Here is a 19,563-nt window from a genome sequence, read left to right on the forward strand (position 1 = left end):
GTGTATTGAGTGCTTCTAGGTCTGTGTTACTCCATTTCACTACTCCAAATGAGTAGGTCAATATTGGTATGGCATAAGTATTTATAGCTTTTGTCTTGTTTCTTGCTGTCAATTCTGTTTTCAGTATTTTTGTTAGTCTTTGTCTATATTTTTCTTTTAGTTCTTCTTTAATATTTGTCTTATCTATTCCTATTTTTTGTCTGTATCCTAGATATTTATAGACATCTGTTTTTTCCATCGCTTCTATGCAGTCGCTGTGGTTAACCAATATGTAATAATCTTGTTTAGTGTGTTTTCCCTTGACTATGCTATTTTTCTTACATTTGTCTGTTCCAAACGCCATACTTATATCATTGCTGAATACTTCTGTTATCTTTAGTAATTGGTTGAGTTGTTGATTTGTTGCTGCCAGTAGTTTTAGATCATCCATGTATAGCAAATGTGTGATTTTGTGTGGGTATGTTCCAGTAATATTGTATCCATAATTTGTATTATTTAGCATGTTGGATAGTGGGTTCAGAGCAAGGCAGAACCAGAAATTATTATTATTATTATTATTATTAATAATAATAATAATAACAACAACCAACACGTGCCCTAGTGCATGGGGGAACTGGCACTTGACTTGTCTGCCAGTTTTCACAATAGTGCAGATAACAGACAGCTCCTTTTCTGAAGGTTCCGTTGGTGCCGGGGGTTGAGCTAAGCTATCTGCAGAAGTGTCAGCTTCAAACACTGGAGTGCGGTGTTGTGGTCTGAGGAACAAGTGTAATCTCATAGGCGTATGTGGTGAGCCACTATTAAAACTGTCTCCCATTTGTCAATTTTAAAATTGTGACTTTCTCTTGATATTACCCTGTAAGTCCAGACCACATCAAAACAAGTGGTGGATGAAGCACATCATCCCTAAGCCACACAAGAGAACTTTCCTGCAGATCATTTTGCACAAAAACCTCCATCGCCACGTCTGACAGGGTTTATAGGCTGGATGTTCCCCATTCTGGTACAGAATTGTTGCACACCCTGTGTACATAGCTCAGGGACAGCTAGCTGCAAGGAAGATAGGAGGATAAAATCTGCTGGAACTTGCAGCTGCTCAGCAGAGACCAATAAGACCTGAAGCACTGTAAGTCTTCCTTCACTATCATTCGCAATCTGAGTAGGACCAAGGGCAGAGGGGCATTACAAATGTAATCACTACCATTCTGTTGCTGGTGGAATGGCAGGTTATACTGTGGACGGAGGTGATGACAGCTGCACAGTAGAAGTAATCTGCGGAAAACTTGGCTATCCAATGGTTTCCATGAAGAGTATGGTAGTGGGCCCAAAGTGTCCACATATAACACAGAAATCTTGCTCTTGACTTTAGGAAGTGAGCGATCAACACAAAAACGTGCATGCCAATCTCGTTACGCTGCTTATGCCCACATGTGACAGTCTTTTTCTACTTTAGGCCACAGGACTGTTGGAGACAAACTTGGCTGTGGCTTCAATTCCTGGGTGGACTAGGTTATGTGGTGCATTGAAAACAACATGGTGCTATTCTGGCTCGTAGGGTCACTGCTTTCCCTTTACTAAATCACACTAAATCTGGCCAGCACATTAGTAGTTTTACTCATCTCATCTGCAATGCTGTTTGCTGCTCCTGTATAAGAAGGCGCAAAATAGAATCTTCCCATAGCTTAGGTAGCACCTGTCACAGTTCCAAGAGAAGCAGTCAGCAATGAGGTTGTTTTTGCCTGCTATGAGGTCCACATCAGTTATGAACTGTGCTATACAGGGTGTTACAAAAAGGTACGGCCATACTTTCAGGAAACATTCCTCACACACAAAGAAAGAAAATATGTTATGTGGACATGTGTCCGGAAACGCTTACTTTCCATGTTAGAGCTCATTTTATTACTTCTCTTCAAATCACATTAATCATGGAATGGAAACACACAGCAACAGAACGTACCAGCGTGACTTCAAACACTTTGTTACAGGAAATGTTCAAAATGTCCTCCGTTAGCGAGGATACATGCATCCACCCTCCGTCGCATGGAATCCCTGATGCACTGGTGCAGCCCTGGAGAATGGCGTATTGTATCACAGCTGTCCACAATACGAGCACGAAGAGTCTCTACATTTGGTACCGGGGTTGCGTAGACAAGAGCTTTCAAATGCCCCCAGAAATGGAAGTCAAGAGGGTTGAGGTCAGGTGAGCGTGGAGGCCATGGAATTGGTCCGCCTCTACCAATCCATCGGTCACCAAATCTGTTGTTGAGAAGCGTACGAACACTTCGACTGAAATGTGCATGAACCACATGTTGTGTCGTACTTGTAAAGGCACATGTTCTAGCAGCACAGGTAGAGTATCCCGTATGAAATCATGATAACGTGCTCCATTGAGCGTAGGTGGAAGATCATGGGGCCCAATCAAGACATCACCAACAATGCCCGCCCAAACGTTCACAGAAAATCTGTGTTGATGACGTGATTGCACAATTGCGTGCAGATTCTTGTCAGCCCACACATGTTGATTGTGAAAATTTACAATTTGATCACGTTGGAATGAAGCCTCATCCATAAAGAGAACATTTGCACTGAAATGAGGATTGACACATTGTTGGATGAACCATTCGCAGAAGTGTACCCATGGAGGCCAATCAGCTGGTTCTCCCGTAGCACTCTCCATACAGTGACATGGTCAACGTTACCTTGTACAGCAGCAACTTCTCTGACGCTGACATTAGGGTTATCGTCAACTTCATGAAGAATTGCCTCGTCCATTGCAGGTGTCCTTGTCGTTCTAGGTCCTCCCCAGTTGCGAGTCATAGGCTGGAATGTTCCGTGCTCCCTAAGACACCAATCAATTGCTTTCAACGTCTTCCTGTCGGGACACCTTCATTCTGCAAATCTGTCTCGATACAAACGTACCGCGCCACGGCTATTGCCCCGTGCTAATCCATACATCAAACGGGCATCTGCCAACTCTGCATTTGTAAACATTGCACTGACTGCAAAACCACGTTTGTGATGAACACTAACCTGTTGATGCTACGTACTGATGTGCTTGATGCTAGTACTGTAGAGCAATAAGTCACATGTCAACACAAGCACTGAAGTCAACATTACCTTCCTTCAATTGGGCCAACTGGCAGTGAATCGAGGAAGTACAGTACATACTGACGAAACTAAAAGGAGCTCTAACATGGAAATTAAGTGTTTCCGGACACATGTCCACATAACATTTTTTCTTTATTTGTGTGTGAGGAACGTTTCCGGAAAGTTTGGCCGTACCTTTCTGTAACACCCTGTATACTCCACATGCCTGCATTGATGTGGTAAACAGAGGTTTGTGCCTTGCTGAAAGGTAGCTGCTAGTGGCTTTTATCTCCCTTCAACAGATGGCCAGAAAAGCTCGAAAGCTGAGTAGATAACACACTACTCATGATCATTAACACCCTGTTTTTGCTGCTTTGCCATAAGTTTTCAGGAAAGAATGCGGGCAGCAGCTGTTTGCCATCATTTTGTTGAGGTCTTGGAAAGCTGGACTCCATGGTATTTTACAATTTCCTGTAGTATATTTACTGGTGAGTAGTGTAATGAGTGGCTCCTGGACACCACCTAAGGGCTGACTACACCAATGTTAATCAAAAGTTAACTGCAGTTAAGTTGGCATTCGACTGTGGTAAACACCAAATTCAACTACACCAACCTTGGTTAAATGAGGGAGTTAAGCAAGGTTAGAGCTTACCAACGTCAGAGGTTCATTAATTTTGAACTGATCGTGGTTAAAATGACAACCATATTGGTGTACTTGTGGAAAGGGGAAATCCTTTCAAAGAATATCAGGAAACAAAATTTGAAGAGAGATTTAGTGGTGTTTATTAGGCCACATCAACAAGAGGTTGGAATTTCGTACTTATTGGTAGAACCCTGTCTCACCCAAGATCTGACTCCTGATGACATTAAGAGCACAGGCAACTAAAACATTTAATACAGTTATTGGTGACAGTGCTAATGTACATTGTACAACAGTGCAAAGAATTATCTTTGATATTTCGAGGGTCATATACACAATGTCTCCGCAGTTCACAAAGTTTTTTTCTCAAGCAGTATTAAACTCCATGAATGATGGTTTCAGCATACTGAGTGGATTTCCTGGAGTCATTGGTACCGGGGATTATATTCACCTAAGGATTCACTCTCCTCTGAGACACAATGCAGGTCTTATCCACAACAAAAATCATATTTTTTCCATTTACCATCAGTGATCAAAATTTAATAATACAGAACATTGCTACTGGGTGGCCTGGAAGGGAACTAAACTGTTTTACTGTATTTTACGACAACTCCATACTTACTATAAACTGAAAAGTGGGTGTAAATACCAAGGTGGTTAGAGGTATGTACCACAGACAGCACTCACCATTTACTCTACATGTCTAATGGGTGCCTTCCTTTGTAACATGCCAAGTTAACCACGGTCAAATTCCCAGCCAGCTGAATGTATTCTGCTAATGGAGTTGGGGGGGGGGGGGGGGGGGAGCAGAACAGAGAAGACTTAATCACAATTAAGCTTTAATCATGGTTAAGGGATCCCGGAGACTTGCTTTTTAATTGACACGTGGTGCAGTCAGCCCTAAATTAGGGAAGTGATGTTGGTAATGCTTCCCTAATGTGCAATTTGTGACAATGATTATGCCATATTCTTATCAGCAGCATAAACATTGTCACAGGTGTCTGACCTGCTATTCTACTGAAGTGGAGACTACTAGAATGTCATTTATGTAGCAGGATACAAATGGTAATTCACAAAGCAACTCGTGCATAAATTGTTGCAAAGTTTTGGTGGTCTTTCTTTGGCTATATGGGTAAAATTTTACAGTAACAAGCTGAATGGTATGATCACTGCCGTCCGTTCGATAGTGCATGGAGCCATGTGAATTAGGGAAAATGCATTGATACAATATATAACAATATTTTAGCATAGGTAATGGTACTGTTAAAAATCAGCCATATTGGGTATGGGATCACAGCCTGGAATTGTTCAGGAATTAAGCACCATGTTGCCTTCAGAAAATCAGCATGATTTTTATTTTATTTTTTTACCAACCATGTGGAGTGGGGAAGCCTAATGACTATAAGACCTGGTCACAATACCTGCATTCAAAAGTCAGTCAAATGCTGCTTGCACTACAAGGATCTTCTCCGGAGGCAGCTAACACGGAGGGATGGCTACTGGTTGACCTGTTAAAACTCGTGGAACAGTTCTTGCGGGAAGCAGCGAATGTGAAACTTAATCATAATACCCTGGCATAGATCATGTGATAAGACATCTTTGTGCGGGAAGCTATGGATACACTATTTCACTTGATCAAACGCAAAAGGCACAGCAGGGGATATCTTTCCTGTGGGTACTGGCAGCAACTAATGGCTGAAGAGGTCAGGCACATATCACAATTTACGTACAAAGTCCGCACCAACCATAGGACCATTCACATCTGTAAACACAAAGGTCCATTTTGTGTTGGAAGTTTGAATCCAAGAATAATGTTACCTACGTTTCACTGTAGATGGGGATGCTGGAGTTATAGGTCACAATAAGCACATGCTGCTTTGCTCTTGTCAGTGTATCACTGGGCCTTTTTGGATAGAAACTGATTTCTGAAGCTGAGTCAATCAGAAACACCTCACCTAATGTATGGTCCTGCATACCAAGTCGGTGTGATTGGTTGACTGCAGATACTGTGGCACTTGGCCATCTTTGTACCAATTTCCTTTGGTGTTGCTGATAGGCATTAGCGCCCTGTAACAACCATCTTTTAAGTTTGGGTTGTTGCAGGACTTAGTACATCTAAGAGCAGAGTTGCCAAAATGCCTGTGGAACCAGAACCATTGCACTGTTGAGTCTTCATTCATGTTTTTAATGCTATTCCTGCATCTACACTCCTGGAAATTGAAATAAGAACACCGTGAATTCATTGTCCCAGGAAGGGGAAACTTTATTGACACATTCCTGGGGTCAGATACATCACATGATCACACTGACAGAACCACAGGCACATAGACACAGGCAACAGAGCATGCACAATGTCGGCACTAGTACAGTGTATATCCACCTTTCGCAGCAATGCAGGCTGCCATTCTCCCATGGAGACGATCGTAGAGATGCTGGATGTAGTCCTGTGGAATGGCTTGCCATGCCATTTCCACCTGGCGCCTCAGTTGGACCAGCGTTCGTGCTGGACGTGCAGACCGCATGAGACGACGCTTCATCCAGTCCCAAATATGCTCAATGGGGGACAGATCCGGAGATCTTGCTGGCCAGGGTAGTTGACTTACACCTTCTAGAGCACGTTGGGTGGCACGGGATACATGCGGACGTGCATTGTCCTGCTGGAACAGCAAGTTCCCTTGCCGGTCTAGGAATGGTAGAACGATGGGTTCGATGACGGTTTGGATGTACCGTGCACTATTCAGTGTCCCCTCGACGATCACCAGTGGTGTACGGCCAGTGTAGGAGATCGCTCCCCACACCATGATGCTGGGTGTTGGCCCTGTGTGCCTCGGTCGTATGCAGTCCTGATTGTGGCGCTCACCTGCACGACGCCAAACACGCATACGACCATCATTGGCACCAAGGCAGAAGCGACTCTCATCGCTGAAGACGACACGTCTCCATTCGTCCCTCCATTCACGCCTGTCGCGACACCATTGGAGGCGGGCTGCACGATGTTGGGGCGTGAGCGGAAGACGGCCTAACGGTGTGCAGGACCGTAGCCCAGCTTCATGGAGACGGTTGCGAATGGTCCTCGCCGATACCCCAGGAGCAACAGTGTCCCTAATTTGCCTGGAAGTGGCGGTGCGGTCCCCTATGGCACTGCGTAGGATCCTACGGTCTTGGCGTGCATCCGTGCGTCGCTGCGGTCCGGTCCCAGGTCGACGGGCACGTGCACCTTCCGCCGACCACTGGCGACAACATCGATGTACTGTGGAGACCTCATGCCCCACGTGTTGAGCAATTCGGCGGTACGTCCACCCGGCCGCCCGCATGCCCACTATACGCCCTCGCTCAAAGTCCGTCAACTGCACATACGGTTCACGTCCACGCTGTCGCGGCATGCTACCAGTGTTAAAGACTGCGATGGAGCTCCGTGTGCCACGGCAAACTGGCTGACACTGACGGCGGCGGTGCACAAATGCTGCGCAGCTAGCGCCATTCGACGGCCAACACCGAGGTTCCTGGTGTGTCCGCTGTGCCGTGCGTGTGATCATTGCTTGTACAGACCTCTCGCAGTGTCCGGAGCAAGTATGGTGGGTCTGACACACCGGTGTCAATGTGTTCTTTTTTCCATTTCCAGGAGTGTACATCAAGTGTGTGCACACTCATCTTATAGGTTGTCACCTGTTGCTCCATTTGGTGGCGAATTGATAGTAGTAGTTGGCAATCCAAAGTTGAGAGACAATCTAGTTTAGAATTTCAGATGCCCGAGGTGGCACATCCATTGTTTTTGTGACAATACATTAACTTGTAATATTCACAATGTTTTCCAATATTATGAAACAGGTAGTTGATATTCATCATATAGCGGAGATGCCGAGTCGCAGATAGATACAATAAAAATATCGTCAGAAAATGAGCTTTTGGCCAACAAGCACTTTGTAAAAGCACTTTGTAAAAGCACACACACACACACACACACACACACACACACACACACACACACACACACACACACACAAATGCAGGCAGGCAGCTGAAGCCAGATTTTTCATAATATTGTTACATTCCATCCTGGATTTCACAATGTTTTTCCTTCATTTTTGCAGGGTCACCACTTTGGGATATTCAGTAGGATAAGTAATTATAGTAGGTGAATATGGATTGGGGCTAAGAAATGAAAGAGAAAGCCACCTGGTAGAATTTTGCGCAGAGCATAACTTAATCATAGCTAACACTTGGTTTAAGAATCATGAAAGAAGATTGTATACATGGAAGAACCCTGGAGATATTAAAAGGTATCAGATAGATTATATAATGGTAAGACAGAGATTTAGGAACCAGGTTTTAAACTGTAAGACATTTCCAGGGGCAGATGTGGACTGACCACAATCTATTGGTTATGGACTGTAGATTAAAATGGAAGAAACTGCAAAAAGGTGGGAATTTAAGGAGATGGGACCTGGATAAACTGACTAAACCAGAGGTTGTACAGAGTTTCAGGGAGAGCATAAGAGAACAATTGACAGGAATGGGGGGAAAGAAATACAGTAGAAGAAGAATGGGTAGCTCTGAGAGATGAAGTAGTGAAGGCAGCAAGGATCAAGTAGGTAAAAAGACGAGGGTTAGTAGAAATCCTTGGGTAACAGAAGAAATATTGAATTTAATAGATGAAAGGAGAAAATATAAAAATGCAGTCTGTGAAGCAGGCAAAAAGGAATACAAACGTCTCAAAAATGAGATCGACAGGAAGTGCAAAATGGCTAAGCAGGGATGGCTAGAGGACAAAGGTATGGATGTAGAGGCTTATCTCACGAGGGGTAAGATAGATACTGCGTAAAGGAAAATTAAAGAGACCTTTGGAGGAAGGAGAACCACTTGCATGAATATCAAGAGCTTTGATGGAAGCCCAGTTCTAAGCAAAGAAGGGAAAGCAGAAAGGTGGAAGGAGTATATAGAGGGTCTATACAAGGGCGATGTACTTGAGGACAATGTTATGGAAATGGAAGAGGATGTAGATGAAGATGAAATGGGAGATATGATACTGCGTGAAGAGTTTGACAGAGCACTGAAACACCTGAGTCGAAACAAGGCCCCGGGAGTAGACAACATTCCATTAGAACTACTCACGGCCTTGGGAGAGTCAGTCCTGACAAAACTACCATCTGGTGAGCAAGATGTATGAGACAGGCGAAATACCCTCAGACTTCAAGAAGAATATAATAATTCCAATCCCAAAGAAAGCAGGTGTTGACAGATGTGAAAATTACCGGAGAAGAAATAAAAACTTTGAGGTTAATGACATTTTAATTCTGTAAGAGACAGCAAAGGACTTGGAAGACCAGTTGAACAGAATGGACAGTGTTTTGAAAGGAGGTTATAGGATTAATATCAACAAAAGCAAAACGAGGATAATGGAATGTAGTAAAATTAAACCGGGTGATGCTGAGGGAATTAGATTAGGAAATGAGACACTTAAAGTAGGAAAGGAGTTTTGCTATTTGGGGAGCAAAATAACTGATGTTGGTCGAAGTAGAGAGGATATAAAATGTAGACTGGCAATGACAAGGAAAGCGTTTCTGAAGACGAAAAATTTGTTAACATCGAGTGTAGATTTAAGTGTCAGGAAGTCGTTTCTGAAAGTATCTGTATGGAGTGTAGCCATGTATGGAAGTGAAACGTGGACGATAAATAGTTTAGACAAGAAGAGAATAGAAGCTTTCGAAATGTGGTGCTACAGAAGAATGCTGAAGATTAGATGGCTAGATCACATAACTAACGAGGAGGTATTGCATAGAATTGGGGAGAAGAGGAGCTTGTGGCACAACTTGACTAGAAGAAGGGATCGGTTAGTAGGACATGTTCTGAGACATCGAGGGATCACCAATTTAGTACTGGAGGGCAGCGTGGAGGGTAAAAATCATAGCGGGAGACCAAGAGATGAATACACTAAGCAGATTCAGAAGGATGTAGGCTGCAGTAGGTACTGGGAGATGAAGAAGCTTGCACAGGATAGAGTAGCATGGAGAGCTGCATCAAACCAGTCTCAGGACTGAAGACCACAACAACAACAACAGGTAATTATTTCATACATAACTGTATCATTAACAATGGATAACTTTTATTCATATTTGCACAAGGTATACTTGAAGAAAGAGAAATGGCTGAATGATAACTGATCAGTAGAGAGAAAGAAGAAGAAAAAAAAAAAAAAAAAAAAAAAAGAACACACTTGCCCGATGGTGTCGTTGCCTGCCCGCTTGTAAAATTAGGGTATTGACATTGCAAGAACCTCTTGATTGTAACACAATCCTGCCAGGCCACAGTGACTGCTCCAGCCCCCAGACATCAAACTTTTTTTTTTACTTCTTTGTATCACTCCTGTTCCTAAAAGGAACAATTCAAGCAAATTACCATGTGTTTCAGGATTACTATCACAAATTTCAAAACCATTATCGTCAATTTCCGAACCAGATTCTTCAAGCAGCCTCAGAATTTCTTCATTAGTCAAACTCTTTGCCATTTTACGACAAACTTTTGTGATCAAGATGACTATGGAAGCACGCTGCTACAATGAATGTGCAAGAACTGATTACACCTGTAATATGTTTTACAAGTCACGTAGTAAATTGTGGAAGCAGGAATATACATTTCGCAGCTCTCGAAAGTTTTAAAGAGTAAACAAGTGTTTAAGCCATCATTGCTTGAAAATAATGCATCGTGAAGTAAAAATTTGAAATGCCATGCTATGAGATTCTTTGAATAGTGACTACTATGGAAATCACAACATGCTCAGTCTCTTCAAACAGTGACTGGAATGTGTTAATCACCAATAGCAGCTGAGTAACAGCTCCTAACATGTTGATTCATTACATTTTTCAAACTTAGTTTTGTGATGCTATTGACTGGGCAACCAGTGTTGCAGCTGAGATTAGAATGCGAATTTTTGTGAATCAAATGGCTGCCACTTTGCAACTTACCATAAAGAAGAGGCATCAAGTTGCAGACAGGCACAATTAAAAGACACTTACGTATAGCTTTTGGACACAGCCTTCACCCAGAGAGAGAGAGAGAGAGAGAGAGAGAGAGAGAGAGAGAGAGAGAGAGAGAGAGAGAGTTGTGATACATGTTGTAAGGCAGAGGCGGAAGCACCAGGGATAGTGTCTCTGCCACTTCCCCTTCACCTTTGTCTTTGTCTTGCCTTGGTCTCACAACAGGTGAGTCATCTGTAGCGGGACTTTGAATTTCGCCGCGCTACACTCGTTCCCTCAGACATAAATTATACCGTGGCAGCGGTATAAGCGCTCGACGGCAGAGAAAATACTAAAATTGTAACTTTTTTTCCCTATCCTTTTTTTTTTTTTGGTCTCTCGAGAGCGGAAGCTTAATGCAGACGTGATCTGAAGTGGGGGGGGTTACCTTATTAATGTGTAGACATATTGTGGAAGTTATGACATTTGGAGGAGGGAAGCAACGTAAAATAAATTGCATTTAATATGAAGACTGTTTTGTATACATTAGAAATTCCTGGACGATGAAACTACTTTTCACGCAGAAATGTAGTAGGAGATTTTCGAAGACCTGGACGCCACATGAAAGAAGACATGTTAACATGATAAAGAATGAACACTTATCTACGCCATTTCCCCCTTTCAGTTACATTTTGTAATTCTCTGTTCTTTTTCAATAATTTTTGTAGTGGAAATTGGTTTGACTTTGCTCAGAAACGCCACAAGGACCACCCCAACAATAGCTTTTACGAATCACGAAGTCCAATAACTTTTTCTGTAATACGAAGTGCGATTTGCATTTCTTTCTTTCCCTTTTTTCACGGTCCTTAACGATTTTAAAAAACCTCTTTTTTACTCACGATTTCTTCCCACATTTTCTTTTCTTTTCTTTTTTATTAACCACTACACATCCTCATTGTGGTGCGAGTTTACTGCCCTTCCATCTCAATCTTTCGCAACATCTCTCCCTCAAGGCACAAAGCATGGTATGGGACAGATATACATATATATTTTAAAAATAATTCTGACATTCCATCAAGCATGTTACTTTAAAAACTGAAGAATTACAAAACACTGTAACTGATAATCATTTGGAGGAAGAAAAACAAATATACTTCTTGTAATAAATCAACAGCACTGAGAATTAACATCATAAGTCCGAAAATGGCCAAACTGAGTTACAATGTTCTCCAGAATTGTTACTTCACTATTTTACTCCTGCATAAAAACATTATGCCTAACACTGCAACTTAACTGGAATAGAAATCTCCAGAATATTGAGAGTCATCGGAGGAACTATTTAACCGTAGGAAAATAGTAGCATAATTAAAATCATAGCTGTAGTAACAATGGTTTTACAGAGAATGTTAACTGCTTGAAAGTGTGTGTTGTTTACCGTCCTCACTATTACGTTAAAAGCATTCTCATCTAAGATTAATTGTAGCCAATAATAGCTATACTTACTGTAAACATGGTCGTAAGTAAGAGTGTAACCAGTGATTTCACATATAATAATAATAATAATAATAATAATAATAATAATAATAATAAATAATCTGCTGTATGAACAGGTTCCAAGTCTACTACTTTTATTATTGGTATCAATGATTAAGTTATTAACTAATTATGTATTCAATTCGAACATTAACGACAATTAGTATGGTTCTCAACCCAATGAAAGCTGCATATCCACTCTATTTCAGATATGTTGGTGAGTATTACAATGAAAAAAGTAGGAGCACATGGAATTTTGTTACCTGATATAAGAGGAAAGCATTCCAAAAGTGGGAATACAAAACAATCTGACAAAGCAGACAGTGCGAGAGCATATAAATACAGTAGCATTCCTTGTGTAGAATTACATCACACAAGGAAAGAAACATGCAGCAGATACCTTGATGGCAAAGTGAGCATTGCAAATATGCACAGAATGTACCACAAATGAATCAAGGAATGTAAGTATGTCTCCTTGAATCCTGCCACATTAACGCAATATACCGATATATTCAACCAACAATATAATTTGTCACTCTTTCAGCTTAAAAAGGTTAAGAGTGAAATATGCAAACTTTACACTAGTTGTTCTGGAAAGGAGAAAGCAAAGTTGGCAAACAAGTATCCCTCCCACAATGCAAATAAAGCTATTGAAACCGAATTGAAAGAAAAATATGAAATGACTTCAATCTCAGACAGTTCATTATCAGCGCATGTTTCAATATGCAGAATATGTTGGCCAGTACTCTGTTTGATGCGAGCCTTTATTACTACAAAAGAAAATATTCCACATTCAGTGTCGTGGTATACGACATGGGAAACAAGGAACGGCAATGCTATGTTTTGCACGAGGCCATTAGCCATCACAGTCTAAATGAAAGAGCCAGTTGTCTACCATTTCTTATAGTTGCAAGCTGGTAAAGGTAGCAAAATATTAAAACTCTACTCAGATAGCTGTGGAGGGTAAATACAAACAGATTCCTATTTTCAATATTCGTCACTGCATCAATAACTTTGTAACATCAATCACACATTGCTTTCAGGAACAGGGGCACTCCCAAAATGAGGGTTACTCAATGCACACACTGAGCAAAAGAAGAACCTATCTGTGTACATTCCGGATCAGTTGATCACCTTAATTATTAGGAGTAAGGTAATTGGTAAACAATACACAGTTAACAAAACAAGTCAGGGCTTAATACACAACTTCAAGAAAGCTGTGCACAAGCAACAGTGGATGTGTGACACCAGTAAAAATAAGGTGATGTGGAGTAAAGTACAGGAAAATGCTGCCTTAGAAGAATGATCATACAAAGTGTACTTAACGTACACTTACCAGGTAAAAGGAAAGTGTATATTTGTCCAGAAGCAATCTAGAGGAAGGCAGCTATCATACAATGACATTCTCAAATACGCATATCACATTTTCCTCTCAACCTACAGATGATGTATCAAGTGTTGATGAATGAGGATTTGTTGCGAAAAGTGCAAAAGGATATAATACATTATTTTGTCAGTTTCTGTTATCAAAAAGCTATTGTTGTGCAACTTACAACAGAGACATACTGCAGATTTTTCTGCAGAGAAACACTGTCTGCAAAATCCATTTTTCAAAACTGGTAGAGAACATTAGTATAGGACATTTAAACCTCTATTTTAACTGTTAATATAAGAGATTTCAATGAAATTGAAATAAATTTTGATTTATACTGTTTATTTAAACTTTTTTGCTGCTTCCGTAAAACTGACAATTTGCAGTTAAGATATTAATACTTGGAGCAGTTAAATGTAAAACACCACACACAGAGGTTACATATAAATGTTCAGCACTACAACAAAAACGGTGGGCAATTACAATCAATTTTACAATAACACTAATCCTTCAATAATGAGCACCAATATAGATTACTGTTATGAACTATTTATGATGTAACTGCATTTGCAAACAAAATTCAAATAAAAAGTAGTGTTCTGATAAGAGCATTTTCTCCACCTAAACTGCATTGTCTCATGAAAGTTATACCTCTTATTCAAGTACACATCACAACATTTAAAAGTGTGATACATTTTGTGGTATACTGTTCATATTAATTAGTGTTACACTACCATTCTTTTTAGTGGAAGCTCACTAAACAGAAGCAACTGTGGCTGCCACACAATGTTTATAACTAAATCAACAGCAATTTTCTGAAACAAATGTACCAATAATTGCTACTTTTATCGGAACAATATTGACAAAATGGTATATCCTACAATGAACTTACTAGCACAGTGGGCTATCTCATGAAAATCTCTGTTTTAGTTCTCCGCGATCTGCTAATGCTGCTTACCTCTCAAGTCTATGAGCTATATGCAGTATCAAATACCTCTTACATAAAGTTTAAATTACACCTCTTGCAGAAAAAATATCACAAAAATAACTCTGGTGCAGTTTGTCGTAAAGAGTAACTTTGTAGCTCAATTCTAATATGAATCATGGAAGTATGAAATATTCATAATGGTTTATTAAAAATTCATTTACGTGTGACTGGTATGATGCACTTGTCTTGCAAATGTATTACAATTTTTCCCATGTCCTTATAGTTTAATTACAATAATAAATAGTCAACAGTGGATAAAACAAATATCTTAACATATCAATACATGAACAGATGATTTCTGAACAAGAAAAAGTGAAATCAGGCTCCTCCATTTTCCCCAACTGAAAGAGTAGCATATACTACACTTTCACTGGAGTCAACTGAATTAAAGTGCATTTTCCTAATCCTATCCAGTGTTTGTGTGTGTACTATTATTGTCACAATCAATATTTAGTGAAATATCAAAAGTTGTTCCCAGCACATGCACTTAAAGAGTTTCTTGCTCATCCACACTGACAAAGCCTTGTTCAAATTAAAAAACAAATCTTTAGTAGCAAAGTTCCACACCAATGCCTACATATGTTTTCCATGAGAATATCATTTTGCCACAAGCATGCATATTTCATGGTAGTATAAAACGCCAAAAGGAAAGATAATGGTCTACCTTTTTCCCCTCTCGGGAGTGCTGCTGATTTGAAACCAAATTTCTCATTCTGATAGCAACAAGCCAGTTGCGAAAATGGAAAATTACTATAATTATTTTGTATCAGGTCAAAAGGATATTCGCTTTATGAAAAAGGAGAAATCTAAATACTTCTGTAACGAAAGGTGCTGAAAGCATAATAAGAATTCAAGAGAAACAACTGACATGAACATATAAACCCAATGAATGTAAATGTAAATGCACACAATATGCAAGTACTATGTTTATGCTCCAGTGCACACAGAACGTTCCAGTGTTATCAACAGTGATATATATACACATTTGCCTGTTTCTTCCCTGTATCATATGTCACTGAGGATTGGGTATATGCCTGAATACTGGTCTGGTGAATGAATACTGTTGAAGTGCAGCTTCCTGTGTACGACAAGACACACACACACACACACACACACACACACACACACACACACACACAAGCTGCAAAGCAACAGACATACAAGATTTTCAAATGAATATCTTCTAGTTTTAAGCCTTTTCTGAAGGTTTTTGTCTGGAGTGTAGCCACGTATGGAAGTGAAACATGGACGATCAACAGTTTATCTAAAGAGAGAATAGAAGCTTTCTAAATAGGGTGTTACAGATTACAGAAGAATGCTGAAGATTATAGATGTTCAATCAATCATGTAACTAATGAGGAGGTACTAAATAGAATTGGGGGGACAAGGAATTTAGGGCACAACTTGACAAAAGAAGGGACTGGTTGATAGGAAGCTTTCCGTGATATCAAGGGACCACCAATTTAGTACTGGAGGGAAGTGTGGATGGTAAAAATCAGAGATATAGACAAAACATGAATACAGTAAGCAGATTCAGAAAGATGTAGGTCGCATTACTTATTTGGCAATGAAGGGGCTTGCACAAGATAGATTAGCATGGAGAGCTGCATCAAACCAGTCTTCGGACTGAAGACAACAACAACCTAGCAGTTACAAAAATCTATGTGCCACACATTAAAGAGTGGCAAGTGAGTGGTTCCCTTTTCTCCTATACATTAAAATACTTCTTTTCACAGATTAATTTGAAGCAAAACATGGGAGATGTCAAATGTTGGAATAAGGTTGAACAATAACAGCTTCGTGATTCTATTACAGTACTCACCCAGCAAAATGAAACAAGTTTTATCCTCATCTTGCAGAACTAATTAGTTGCTCTCTTCCACTGAATAACTATATTATAGTAACTGATAGATGACACTGTCACTTCATGTCAAGGGATGCAGGATGCGGATGAAAATTCAAAGCCCTTTTCTCAAAGATGGTGTACATGAAACTAAGTAGTTAAAGTGTTTTCCACTGATTCAAAGGCATCAGAGAAATTTCTTTCTTTCTCGTGTCCTTTAAATGAATAAAGTTTCACTCTTCCTTAATGACTGATGCAAAATGTTAACAAAATGGCTGGATCTTGTACAAATTTAAAATGTGCACCCACTACTGTTCCTAACATTAAGAAAATTTACTCTCACCTGATGCATCCCTTTCCTATTATACCTAGTATAATATAGCTTTAAATGCTCTCCTTGATCGACATAAATGAAGACAACAAACTATACATTCCAAACAATCAATACACTATTTCAATGATTTAAATTTGCCTTGACTCAGACAGTTTTACTGGCTAGCAAGAATAATTTTTCTCATTTTGATATCTAGACTGCTACACACTTGAGGTTAGCATGTGGCATTTATGCTCAGTCTCATTGCTTGGTGCACGTAGTTCTGTGAAAGTCTGACAGATGTAAATACAGATGCTTTGAACTTGGTGAGCAACTACATTCTACTTCCAAAATCAAACAATGGAAACTCCAAGATGGAATGTAACAATTATGAAAAGGATAGTTGCTATTCACCATACAGCAGAGATGCTGAGGCACAGATAGGCACAACAAATGGCTTCAGCTGCCAAAGACTACAGTCGTGTGTGTGAGAGTTGCATTTACGATTTACGTGTTCATGTATTTTTGGAGAAAGGCCTTGTTGGCCAAAAGCTTGTTTTGTGACAGCCTTTTTGTCATTCCTCTCTGTGACTCGGCATCTCCACTATATAGTGAATAGCAACTATCCTTTTCATAATATTATTACATTCTACTTTCTTCATACTCGTTTGAGAATTCCATGATTTCCACTAGTTACCTGATCACCACTAAGTTGCCTGCTACAGGATTATGGTGTGATGGCGAGAGGTATCCAACAATTCAGTTCGTTTTATTACAGGTGTATAAACAAAAAAGACACACTAATGCATTGCTGGTAGATACCGAGGCACATTTAAATTACTGCAGACCCAATTTCCTTGTACAATACACGCTGCACGTGCATAAAATTAAATTTTCACTTAATTGCAGAACACTAGTTTCCATGTCACTGGTATTCTGGCAGTATACTAGAACTGCCATATTATCGTCTGACAACTATAGAAACTACGAGTGCTGAAAGAATTCTATCTTCTTCTCACACAGGAGAAAGTCTAAATTTGGATGATGCACAGAATAGTAACATTTCTCAGGTGGCTCTTCAGATTATTAAAATTGTGTCCATTTCTGGCAGAGATGGGATGTTAAATTCTGTGTGTTGTGTTTTTCCATAATTTTATTAGAAAATTATTTCTTTAATTATTTGTGTGGAGAAAAAAGGATAATGTATAAAAAGAAAGAATATATGTGATGTCCTAGCCTAGGGTATAATCTTTGTCCTCCTTGGTATAAAGATTCGATGAACAGCTCTGTATTCAGATCCGTAGTTAAAGTACTAATGTTTCATTCAGTCATTTTCAGAATATATATTATTATTATTATGGTTAAATGACAGCACATGTTATCTATAAGATTAGCATTCCCTGTGTCAAATCCTTTAAGATTTCAGCTTTTAGCACTGCAGAGAAGAAAAACAATCTTGACCCGTTTCTGTGGCTAACAGCCGCAATAAGAGCATTTCAATTTACAGATTTTCTTTCACAGCATCACGTTGCAGAGGAGCACTGCTGCATTAATTTATTTCATTTCGGCTAAAGTGTAGTCCTGACAGAAAGCAGTGTACCTCAATAAGGTGCATAACATTACTTTAATTTTAGCTGGACTGAGTACCCCATTTGCTTACGCATCATGCAAATAATTTCAATTACAACCGTGCTTGAGGCATGTTAAGAAAGTTTATGAATAATAACAACATTTGTGTCTGAGTTTTTCCAAGCCCTGAGATTATCTTGCAAAAAACTAGCTGGATTATTTGTGGACTTATAGAATACGATTAAATAAACTGTAGTTTATCTGATAAAGAATACCTCTGCACAACCATCCCAAACCTACCTTCTACTAAACAGGCTCAAACCAATTAACAATCAAAGCATTAATAACCAAATTTAAATAAATTAAAACACCTTTGAAACTTAAAGAGTGTCAAATTTGTAATGAAATATTAATTCAGGTAAGCTAGAACAAAATTATAATATGACAGTAATATTACTCTGTCTGTGAGATATCTGTAAATATATATTTAGCACTGCTGAGAGACTGTCAGCCAGTCACCAGCCAAAAAAAAATGTACTTCCTGTTTCCAGAGTGACTAGACTGTAGACCGTGCATACAAAACCTGCTCATATTGACTTTTATTCCGTCTGAATGAATAGTCATAATGACGACGATCTACTTGAGGTGCAAGCAGAACACTACTGTATTTCCCACGGTATCTAATTTAGCCAGAAGAATGTTTTGAGTTTCAGTCTCAAATGTGGCTAGTGAAGGACATTTCAGTTGGCACAGAACCTTATCTCAGACAGACGAAGCAGACTTGACTGGAAACAAACAGATGACATCCAGACAGTTCTTTGAAACTGCAACACTAACAGAACACAATTAGGAGACAATTTTGTTCCTGCTAGATTTTCAAATGATTAGGTGATAAAATTCACGTACGTAATTTTGAATTGATAAAGCAGACGTCGTCGTGAAAGACAGCAATATGATTTTTCATTCTGAGTGTGACCACGATTACAAAAGTTGATATTTACTCAGTTGTCTGGTGAAACTTTAAACTCTTTCCAAATTTTTATTATTCTTTAAAACACGCTATTTTCTCTTATCGACCAATGTCACGATTAGACACTACTATGCAGCAGTACACGTCTACTGCATCGCCAAGTTAATGCAAGTTTAATTCCATCATCTGGTGGGAGTATGTCAGAAGTAACACCAACCTCCAGACACACAAATCGGCGAGTGCACCAGACCAGGGGGCTTCTGCCTTCTCCTTCCCACTGTGCCTTAGCCTGCCT

The sequence above is a fragment of the Schistocerca nitens genome, chromosome 4, assembly GCF_023898315.1.
Source record: "Schistocerca nitens isolate TAMUIC-IGC-003100 chromosome 4, iqSchNite1.1, whole genome shotgun sequence".
NCBI lineage: Eukaryota > Metazoa > Arthropoda > Insecta > Orthoptera > Acrididae > Schistocerca > Schistocerca nitens.